The 11753-nt window shown below is 33.2% G+C and overlaps 1 pseudogene; it reads left to right on the plus strand.

Moving 5' to 3' along the window:
- Window positions 1–8493: 8493 nt before the first annotated feature.
- Window positions 8494–10970, plus strand: LOC120188221 (annotated as a pseudogene).
- The last annotated feature ends 783 nt before the right edge of the window (window positions 10971–11753 follow it).

Below are 11753 nucleotides of genomic sequence, written 5' to 3' on the forward strand. Positions count from 1 at the left end.
ACCTTTTGCTTATGTGATTGTTCACCTCAAACCCAAAAAATGAAAAACAGTAATTTCAAACATCAATGAAATAAATCGAAGCTATGTAGGAAGAGATCCTGGCACCCAAATTGCTTATCATCATATCAAGAACTGTTTCTTTTTTCCTAAAAAATTCTCCACATTTTCATAGAGGATTTGATTTCGAAATGGATAAATTATGATTTCGAAATGAATAAATTATGATTTCGAAATGGATTGAGGGCCCTCTTTTAGGAGGAAGAGTCAAACATAATTCAAAATTGATGTCTCACATGGTCAAATGGTGTCGGGTCAATTGACGCAATGTATTAGTATTTCGTTACCTCAATAACGATTGTTAAAGATTGAGTGATTTATTTATTATAAATGATCATGTCAGTGACTAAATCATTACTTTTGAAACATTAGTAGAATATGAAGTAACCTTGTCAAATAAATTATATATTGAAGTTATCGAAAAAAATATTTTTTAAATTATTTTTTTCACGAGATTCTACCTTGGTTATCAAATTATTTTAAAATATTATTGTTACGTTTTTTTCATTTGATCAATGTTAACAGTTGATGTGGTAATTTTTTTTCACGATGACACAGTGTAACCTTACGGTGACACATTAACATCATCGTTAATTTTTTAACAATGAGTAACTAAAATAAAATCAAAACGTAACATCGTATGATTTTGTAAAAAGAAAAAGTTGTGACAAAAGCGTAACACATGAATAGTTGAGTGACTAAATACATAATTTACCCTAAAATTATACCCGTCAACTGATTTCTTTTGTGTGGATAAATTGTGAGCCTTATTATCTAAAGTGAGCAGAAGTCTACTACAACTAATACAAAATATAGAGTATTCACACAAAAAACAAGAATACCCCACCGAATCTTCCACCTTGTACATAGCTAACTATTTACAAGATCATTTCCATTGATATCTTTGTCTTTAAGCTTAACAATAACTATTTCTCTAATAACATTCAAAACATCATTCTCACTTCTGAACATCCTCTTGAACAACTTGCAATTCCTCTCATCTCATAAACAGTAGATATGTGCATTTCAGACCACCTTAAGGATAAAAACAAGTAAAGATTTACCCTTATAGGACCGAACATGTAACACCCTATTCCCGTATACGTTTCCGCATATGAGATCAGGATGTCACTTAGAATTTACAAAATAGTCTTTTTTCGAAAATCAGTAAAATTTTATTTCTTTCTAAAATAATTCAATTATTATCTAAGGTCTTAAAATATTTCATTTCACTAGCATTAAGAATCACTTTAACGAAAATATTAATAAGCTCATCTTAATTTTTAAACAGTAATAATAAACACTACCTACCGAAACCAAATTCCAACATAACTATTTTTAAGTATCAAAACCATCTAGTATACATGCCAACTAGTATAATCATCATTTCAAAAGATGTCATATTGATTCTGGAGCAAGTCTAATCTTCAAAAGGTGATGTTGGGCCTAGCTCCTTACTCCGGTCGCTTGCCTTTACCTACGAGTGAAAATCATTACACGCTAAGCATACACTTAGTAAGGCATTAAGTTCTAATAATAATAATAAATAGAGTAAAATCAGCAATAATATATTTATCAAAATATCACATAAATAAAATATAAGTGTCATAAGAAATATTGACTAAAACTAATTTAACTTATCAACATCATATAAAATAACTTGTAAATAAGCAATTCATATATATAAAGGCTTTCAATTCCAAATCAAAGTTCTCGATAAAAACTTTGTTCCAAATCAAGTAGCTCAAACATGTACTTTTCATCTCACTTCAATTCTTGTACTTTTCATTCCATTTCAAACCTTTGCCTTTCACTTTTATCATTTCATAACCCAATGTAAATCAATGAGAATGCAATATATGCGAGTCAATCGAGCATACACTATAATACACAAGTATTGTAGAACACAATATCAATGTGTTGCTTTAAGGAATACATCACACTATCATCATTCATGTGCAGGCACCACCGTCACTTAGACGTCAAGCTTGTGTCATAAAATGTATTCCTGTTACATTAGCACCACCGTCACTCAAACGTCACTGATGTGCTAAGTACCTACGCACCACCGTCACACAAACGTCACTGATGTGTTCAGAATCACATAGTAGAACCACCGTCACATAGACGTCATTGATGTGCTTTAATCACAATGCAAACTGCAAATGGCACCACCACCACATTTGTGACGTCACTGATGTGGCAAATCACAAATGATTCTCTAACTCTATGACATGCCAATTTTACCTATGACTCCCAATGCATTTACAATAGGCACTTCCATCATTTCACTTTTCAAAGCTCTTTACCATAATCAATAAAAACAAATATCATTTAATAATATGAAATACAGTGGGCATTTCATACCCAAAATCATTCAAAGAAATCATTTAGCAAAACAATGTAAAATATATAATAAAACGATTTGAAAACAATTTCTTTCCAAGTCACCCTCCTCGCAAATCTTACTCATTCCATACTTTGAAAGCATAAGTAAAATGCATTCACCTAGTAATGCTTCACTAGTAATCTTACTTAGCGTTCCTAGCTTTACTCTTGAACTTTTCCTTTACCTTTAAACTTTCTTGGATCTTGATCTTCACGTTCGTCATTTATACATCACATACATTGCAAAGAATATATTAGTATTTTACTAACATAGGCACAATCTAATAGTAAAATTCATAAAAATTCTATCAATACTTATTCAATATTAAATTCATTTTGAAATGTTAATGCTAATCATAACACTTAAAATATAACTTCAATTCTCTTAACATTCATGTCAACTCTCAACTCAATTAATACTTTCAAATTCCACTTTCTAACCATTAAAATGAATTCTTTTAGAATTATTCTCAATATTTCCCATTTATTCAAAAATGTTTCCTTGACATTTAACTTCAATTCCAAGCATCCAAAAATATACTCAAGCATTCTAATCAAACATTTAGACATTACTCTTCAACTTCTAATCCATTTCCACTTCAATTCTAAAGTTTCCATATTCTGACAACTTGCACTACCCTTAAAGAACCATTATTCTGTATTGATTTGTATACTATAATTTAATTATGTTTATTCCGTTGGAAACTAGAATCGAATATGAATCTAACCATATAAAATACTCCTAATTCAACTTGTACAATTTATAGTGAATTTTCTAATCCAATTTCCAGAATCTGTTTTGAACAGAATTTGCCGCCCTGTTTTTTGACCTATCATCGATAAAAAATTCATATCTTTCATTATACAATTTGATCGATCCCTATTTATTTTAAACAAAACTAGATTGATATATAAACACAAATATATAAAAATAAGTTCCAAATAATTTTTATAGAATTTATGGTGATTTTTTAAACTTATTGCCAGATTAAAAAATCTAATCAATTCTCATTATTTTGCATCCTTAATTTCTTCTATACTTCCTACAACTTGCATCTTGATCCCTTATCATTTTTACTTATTCAAGCCTTTACATAATTTCAATTCAATCCCATATTTTAACTAAAATTTCCATCATTGCATCCAAATTTTCCAAAGCTTGCATCTAAATCCTTTAAATTTCCTAAACTTTGTAAAATGCCCCTAACAACTTCACCATCTCACCACCAACTTCCTTCAACTTACAATTGAGTTTCTAGACTTATAAACTCTTCCAAATAAGTCCAATTTACTGTTTTGATATTAAATTTCAGCATAGGACCTTAACTTTTCAATAATTTCCATAATGGTCTCCATTTTGATTCAATCACAATTTTAGCCATATTACACCATTTCTAATTCATTCCAACCAAATTCAAAGCAAAACAAATCAAAATCAACCAAGTTCCTAACATTTCCATCAATGGCTAAATCACCAAACTAATTCCTTAACAATTTTTATTCAACTTTCATGCTTAATTATAACTCTACAACACTCCTAATATCAAAATCAAACTGAAATGCATCAAATTCTCAACTCTCCTGCATCCACCAAAATCACAAATTTCACCATTCAAGCATGAAATCAAGAAATAATCACACCAAATTGTAGAGAATTTAATGGGGGCTATTTTTATATTTCATATTTTAGTCCAAAATCTAATTAAAATGGACCAAAATTGAAGAAAAAGTAAACTTACCCTTTGTCTATGGAGGTTCGTCAGCTTGCTGGAGGAGAAAACAGATTTCCACACATTTCTAACCAAATATCTCCTAATTATCCTTTAAAAATCAATTAAAAATAATTTTTATTCATTTTAGGCCAAAGACTAAATTTCCGTTAATGAATTCCCAAAATTGCACCCATGACAGTTCATTATCACTATTTTAATATTATTAAATACACATAAAAATAGCTTCTATAAACTTTTCTTTTTGACCCTCTAATTTTTCAAAATTTTATTTTAGTCACTAAATTGCACTATCTCACTTTATAGTGCAATTCTCACCAAATTCCACCAATACAACTTAAATTCTATTAATTAAAAATATCCATATAATTTTTCCAACCAAAAACTACCTTCCTTCAAATTTTGTAATCTTTCGATTCGATTCAGTTATTCGAATAATATACCGATCTTTGTCCTTCAGTAAACTTTTATGCAAAATCCATATCAAAATTCAAACCCACTAAACTAATTGTCTTGGGCTAAACTACTAATTCACAAATCCAAAATTTAAATTTCAAAAATTTATATTTTTAATCCTTAAACTTTTACAACTTTACACTTTAGTCTCCAAACTTTCAAATTTTACATTCCAGTCACCAGTCCAAAATTTGGGATATTATAGAACAACCCATTCTACCTAGGGCTATAAATGAGACGAGATAGATCGCGAGCTACTCGAGATCAACTCGATCAAGGCTCGATAAATACTAGGATCAAATTGACTCGACTCGAGTTTTTAACGAGCCGAAACGAGCTACTCGATATTTGACTCGAAAAGCTCGTGAGCAGCTCGAAAAAATGTTATATTAAAATTTTAGATTTTTTAAAATTACATTATTAAAAATATATTAAAAATACACTACTGATAATTATAAATTTTTTAAAATATATTAAAAATTCTATAATACAACTACCCTCAAATTTTAATTTTTTTAATTAACCAGCCAAGTTCAATTGTTACATTGTATATTAATAAAAGAAAAATAAAAACCCATATAATTAAGCACATGTTAGATTACACGTGTTTGGTTGATTTTTTTTTCTTTTTTAACTTTTTATTGCACAAGTACTTGACAGCGTAGAAAAATAAAATAAAAAAAATAAGAAAAAATAATCAAACAATATAAAAATTGAAAATGGTTAAAAATTATTTTTGAATAAATATTCTTATATTTATTTTAAATTAATAAAAAATTATTTATCTAATGAAAATATTTAATATATTTCTAATGATAATATTTTTAATAACTAATTTTTTAAATTGTTGTTATATTTTGAGGTTTCGAGTTCAAATATCATAAATATCAAGGGTTTGAACATTTAACATCAAGATACTATATTGTACTTACCTCATAAATTGATACCAAGTCGATTAATTAATGCCTTTGTAATAAACCTTAAACCCTAAACCTTAAATCATAAACTCTAAACCCTAAACCTTAAACCCATTTAGCGCAACTAATGATGTTTTGATAGAGTTAATTTTTGATTTCTTTTATTAATTTTACTTATGGGCCATTTTCGGTAAATATTAAACATATTTTTAAAATAGGGTAAACTACATAGTTGGTCACTTTTGTTTCAAATTTATAAATTTATGGTCACTCGATCCAAAAAAATTAATATGTGGTAACTTTTGTTTCATTTTAATTAAGATGTGAACACTGGGACGTTAACCTCCGTTCGTTTGATGATGTGACACATTAGTAAAAGGGCTTAGTTTTTACTTTAACCCTGAACTTTAGATAAAACAATAATTAGGACCATTTTATAAATTCAAATTAATTGAGGGATAAAGTTCTAATTTACCCTTTTTATATGTTTTCTTCTCTCAACCCCATCTTCTCCCCTCTTCTCTGAGACAATGATTAGAAGCCATGAACATCTGGTTGGCATTAGTAGCTTCTCATTGCAATGTAAGTACGTTCTTTTGACATTCTTTTACATTTTCGATTATATGTTGCTAGTTTATGCATTTGGTGCATGAACAGGAAATTTACCTGGTGAAAAGAGCCGACAAGAGAAGCAGGCAACACGTACTGAGAGAGGAATACATGAAGCCACTCATTTTTCACGATGGAAGAGTGGCTTTCAGCCAACACCATTAGCTACACTCGCCATGTTCATGTGGCTCCCCTTCGGTTTCATCCTATCAATCATCCGAGTAATTGTTGCCTTAATGCTCCCTCATAAGCTCTCCATCCCCATATTAGCTTACACAGGGTTCCGCCTCCCCTTTTTTAATATCCGATTCATCACTCGAAAACTTAAACGTTAATTGGAAAACCAAAGGAGGCCGGCTCTATGTTTGCAACCACAGAACACTGCTAGATCCACTTTAGTCTCTACCTTTCATTTTCATTAGAGAAAGATCTCACCGCCTTTACTTGCAGCTTAAGCAGGGTGTCGGAGCTGCTAGCGCCGATCAAAACCGTGCGACTGAGCAGGGATCGTGATCGAGATGGTAAGATGGGAAAGCTATTAAAGCAAGGGAACCTATTTGTGTGCCCGAAGGAACGACGTGTCGGGAGCCTTATCTCTTGAGGAAAGCTATTAAAGCAAGGGAACCTAGTTTTGAGTATTGGTCTCTCATTCCCACTGTCGAGATGCTGAAGCAATATCCCACCTTTCTTTTTCTTCTTTATTGCAGTTTATGGGAGATCAATTGGAAGTGTAATGTTTGGAATCAGGATTTATTAACTCAGAGTTGTTGAGTTTCGGGAGAGAAGAAGAGGAGGAGGAAGAAGATGAACAATATACTATATTTAGCTTGAAAGATAAAATGCCTTTCCTTCATATGCTCCAAAGCCTTCAACTTGAGTTCGTCATCTGAGTTATATCATATATCGGTGGTTCTAAGTCGAGTGTATAAAAGGGGATGGATTTCAACAAATGAAAATTAACTCGTCCTCGAACTTGAATCGAGAACAAAATCGAGCTTCAATCGAATTCTTGGATTTTTTTTGAGTTCGAGTCTTTTCGAATTTGAGTTAAGTTTTAATAATATATTTCGAGTTCGAGCTGAACTTCATAGCTTTTAGCTCGCGAGTTTTCGAGTTGAGTCGAACTTACGTTTAAAGTTTTCGAATTCAAGTTCGAATCAAGTATAACTAAGGTCATCTCGACTAGTTTACACACTTAATCTGTCTAGAGGGGTATCTAGCTAAGACGAAGAGGTAGAAATAATTTGTACCTTTTCGAGCCAGCTCAATACCTCTCTAGACAGATTGCACCAGGTCAAGATAGTGCCTCTAACATTTCTAGAAAATTGACGTTCACAGAAAAGGTGTCCCCTTCTTTTCAAATCACTGCCACAATTACCGCAAAGCCCCCCACCTCCATTCCCATATGCAATAATCTGTTTCTCGTAGGAAGCCTCCCTAACAGCGCCATCCAACAAATTATAGTATGGTAAGGGATGTAGAGAGGAAACCATAAAATCTTGTGCCAAGCAACCGTACCACCATCACAGCAGAGGGCATACCAAATACCCTTGACCTTTACCATCTTTGGATCAGCTGCTGCAAATAGAACCTTAACCTCATCCCTCAAATCGATCAGTTTTTTAAGTATCTAGTTGGTATTAGTATTTCTCCCCACCGACCAAAAATCAGAATCTTTAAAAATATAAACTTTGATCGAAGCAACCCAAAGCGATCCCTCTCCAACCAGGATGTTTCCGATGAACATAAATTTGCAAGCTTTATTACAGGTAGGCAAAATCTTACACCCAAAGCCACCTTCTGATTTCAATGTACAAATTTGTTTTAAACTGACCTTAGTCTCTTTAGCAGTCGAATCACAACCCTTCCAAAAATATCTAGCACAAACTTATTCAATACAACTGATGACAGATTTGGGAAGAGTCAACTGACGACACCAATAATTCACAATGCTAAATAAAACAGTTCTAATAAGCTGCAATTTACCAACATAATTAAACTGACGGTTTATCCAATGACTCAACTAACCTTTATTTTCTCAATAAGCACCACACAATCACTCGGTCAAACTTCTAGTTACAATAGGCACGTCAACTGAAAATTGGTTAAAGAGCGCAAGAACTTTTGTGTTAATTTGTAAAAGGGTATTATTGGTTTTCCAGTGGAAAATAATGTCTTGTTAGGGCATCTTGATTCTAGACTGAGGTTAGAGTGGAAAAACATGTCGGCGGAGCTGAGATGCCGAATGTCATCCATTGGATTAAAGATAAGCCAACGTCACAGAAAGAAACCCTAGTTAAACCTAAGCTGAGAGATTGGCTACTTAAGTTGAAGCAGGTCACTTCTCTCGCCCTCTGTAACTGGTTTTCCATTCTATACAGCTTCTGGTCGGTCGAATCTCAAAATATTTCTTTCTAGCATACAGGTAAAAATCTCTTTTGATTATTAATCTTCTAATTTTATTGCTCTGGTATGAATAAAAAAAATCTTATCCGATTTGTGTGTCTTGTTGAATGAATCTTATCTGTTCATTTCCTTTGCATAGTTCTTTTTGTGTGTGTGTAGTTTTAGGATCTGATTCCTTTTGCTTTGATTTTTTTGTTGTGTTTTTATATTTTATATTTATTTTACAATTTATTTTTTTGAGAAAACAATTCACGTGTATCCGTCACCGATCTATTGAACCTAATGAAAACTGGTGGAAATTTTGTTAAAGAAGATAATCAAAATAGAGATGATACTTTTTTCTCTCATTGAAACCTTTGATTGTTTTATTCGGAATTGTTGTGTTGAAATCATAGTGGCTGTAGTAAGTGGAAAGAACTCCAAATCTGGTGGACCTGGGCTCGAATCCCAGCGGCCACATTTTATTTATATTGAATTTGTCGAGTTTTAACTTTGGATTTGTTGTTTTCTCTAAAATGAGTTGAATCATTTCCTATAGGACTTCTCTTTTTAAAAAACAAATTTAGCCATAAGATCTCACACTCATCATTTAATGTTCATAAGATGTGATTTTATGTTGCAGTTCTTATTGTGGTTAGACTTGTGATTTTTGTTATTGATTTTTTTTAATGAATGTGTTTATTCGTGAATTTTAGTTTCTCTCCCGGGTTCTATAATGGGTAAGGAGAAGATTCACATCAACATTGTGTTCATTGGCCATGTTGACTCTGGGAAATCAACAACCACAGGTCATTTGATCTACAAGCTTGGTAGTATTGACAAGCGTGTGATTGAGAGGTTTGAGAAGGAGGCTGCCGAGATGAGCAAAAGGTCATTCAAGTATGCCTGAGTGCTTGACAAACTTAAGGCCGAACTTGAACGTGGTATTACCATTGATATTGTCCTGTGGAAGTTTGAGACCACCAAGTACTACTGCACTGTCATTGATCCCCCCGGACACCGTGACTTTATCAAGAACATGAATACTGGTACCTCTCAGGCTGACTGTGCTGTTCTCATTATTGACTCGACCACTGGTGGTTTTGAAGCTGGTATCTCTAAGGATGGCCAGACCCGTGAGCATGCTTTGCTTGCATTTACCCTTGGTGTCAAGCAGATGATTTGCTGCTGCAACAAGGGGAGGTTTATAATCATCCATATCTATTATTGTATTGTATTGTATTGTATTGATGTATTGATGGCCCTTTATGATCATTGTGTTGATTAAAGCTTAGTTTTGTGACTGATCTGATTATCAATTATAATTTGTTATAGATGGATGCTACAACCCCCAAGTATTCCAAGGTAAGGTATGATGAAATTGTGAAGGAAGTCTCTTCATATCTTAAGAAAGTTGGTTACAACCCCGAGAAGATCCCATTTGTCCCAATCTCTGGTTTTGAGGGTGATAACATGATTGAGAGGTCTACCAACCTTGACTGGTACAAGGGTCCTGCTCTCCTTGAGGCTCTTGACCAGATCAATGAGCCCAAGAGGCCTTCAGGCAAGCCCCTCCGTCTCCTACTTCAGGATGTTTACAAGATTGGTGGCATTGGAACTGTCCCTGTTGGTTGTGTGGAGATTTGGTGTTCTTAAACCTGGTATGGTCGTGACGTTTGGTCCCTCTGGTCTGACCACTGAAGTCAAGTCTGTTGAGATGCACCATGAATCCCTCCCGGGAGTTCTCCCTGGTGACGATGTCCGGTTCAATGTTAAGAACGTTGCCGTTAAGGATCTCAAGCGTGGTTATGTTGCTTCAAACTCTAAGGAAGATCCTGCCAAGGAGGCTGCCAACTTCACCTCTCAAGTCATCATCATGAACCACCCTGGCCAGACTGGAAACGGATATGCCCCAATCCTCGACTGTCACACCTCCCACATTGCTGTGAAATTTGCTGAACTGTTGACCAAGATTGACAGACGATCTGGCAAGGAGCTCGAGAAGGAGCCCAAGTTCTTGAAGAATGGTGATGCCGGGATGGTGAAGATGGTTCCAACCAAGCCAATGGTTGTGGAAACTTTCTCTGGAGTATCCACCTCTTGACGTTTTTCCGTCAGGGACATGCGCCAGACCGTGGCCGTTGGTGTCATCAAGAGCGTTGAGAAAAAGGACCCAACTGGTGCCAAGGTCACCAAATCTGCCGCCAAGAAGTGGGATTGCATTTCAGCAATAATTGTCACCGCGAGCATACTTTTTTTTCTTCTAATTTTTTTTTTTGTTTATTTTTTTTGTCATTTTGTCGGACCAATTTTGATATGCTTTTTCTGCTGTATGTTCTGTTTGAGACTTTCGTCAATGTTGTTGAAGAGGCTTTAGTTTTTGTTGGTCAATTACCTCCTTAGATTTATAGTTTTGATATTTATGTTTTTTGAGGTATAATACAATGATCATGTGCCAGACTGCAACTCAAGACATCGTACATGTATCACGACTATTTGAAACTAATCCTCCTTAGTTGAACTCAACCTTTATTGAAACTAATTCAGCATCAGAGTTCTCAAGTAACGAAACTAAGTATTTTGCCTTTAAAAATGTTCCATTTCTATTGATTTGTTGAATAAGGTATAAACAAGACGGGGTTGTGGATGTATAACCATAATAACATAACACAAGTATAGTACCAATGCAAAACACTGATTTCTCTCATTTTTTGGTATAATGTAACATTTAGTCCTTAAAATTTGACAAATATGTCCTAACTTGGTTGTTAAACGTCTTTTGTGTGATATTAGTTCCTTTGGTAATTTCTTTCAACTTGGCCTTCAAACTTAAACTATCGAAATGATCAATTTTATGTAAATTTTTATCATCCATTTAAAAGAAAGTTATGCTTCGTTATTTATGTTGTTGATTCAAAAGTTTTTAATCACTTACGATATTGATTGTTATTTTTTGGTCGTTAAATTGTTAATTTCTATTAGTTTGATTATATACCATGTTATTAGTAAAAAAAGTTAATTTTCAATTGGATCCTTAAGTTTTAAATAGAATATTAATTTAACTTTTGAACTTTATATGAAATATCATTTTGACCACTAAGCGTTATATAAAATATTAGTTTGATCAAAATATATCGTGTAACACCCATTTCCAGTATATGTTACCGCATATGAGTTTAAAATGTCATATAATTCTTTCAATACATTATTT

This window comes from Hibiscus syriacus, unplaced genomic scaffold (genome assembly GCF_006381635.1).
Source record: "Hibiscus syriacus cultivar Baekdansim isolate YM2019G1 unplaced genomic scaffold, ASM638163v2 tig00116939_pilon, whole genome shotgun sequence".
In the NCBI taxonomy this organism is placed as follows: domain Eukaryota; kingdom Viridiplantae; phylum Streptophyta; class Magnoliopsida; order Malvales; family Malvaceae; genus Hibiscus; species Hibiscus syriacus.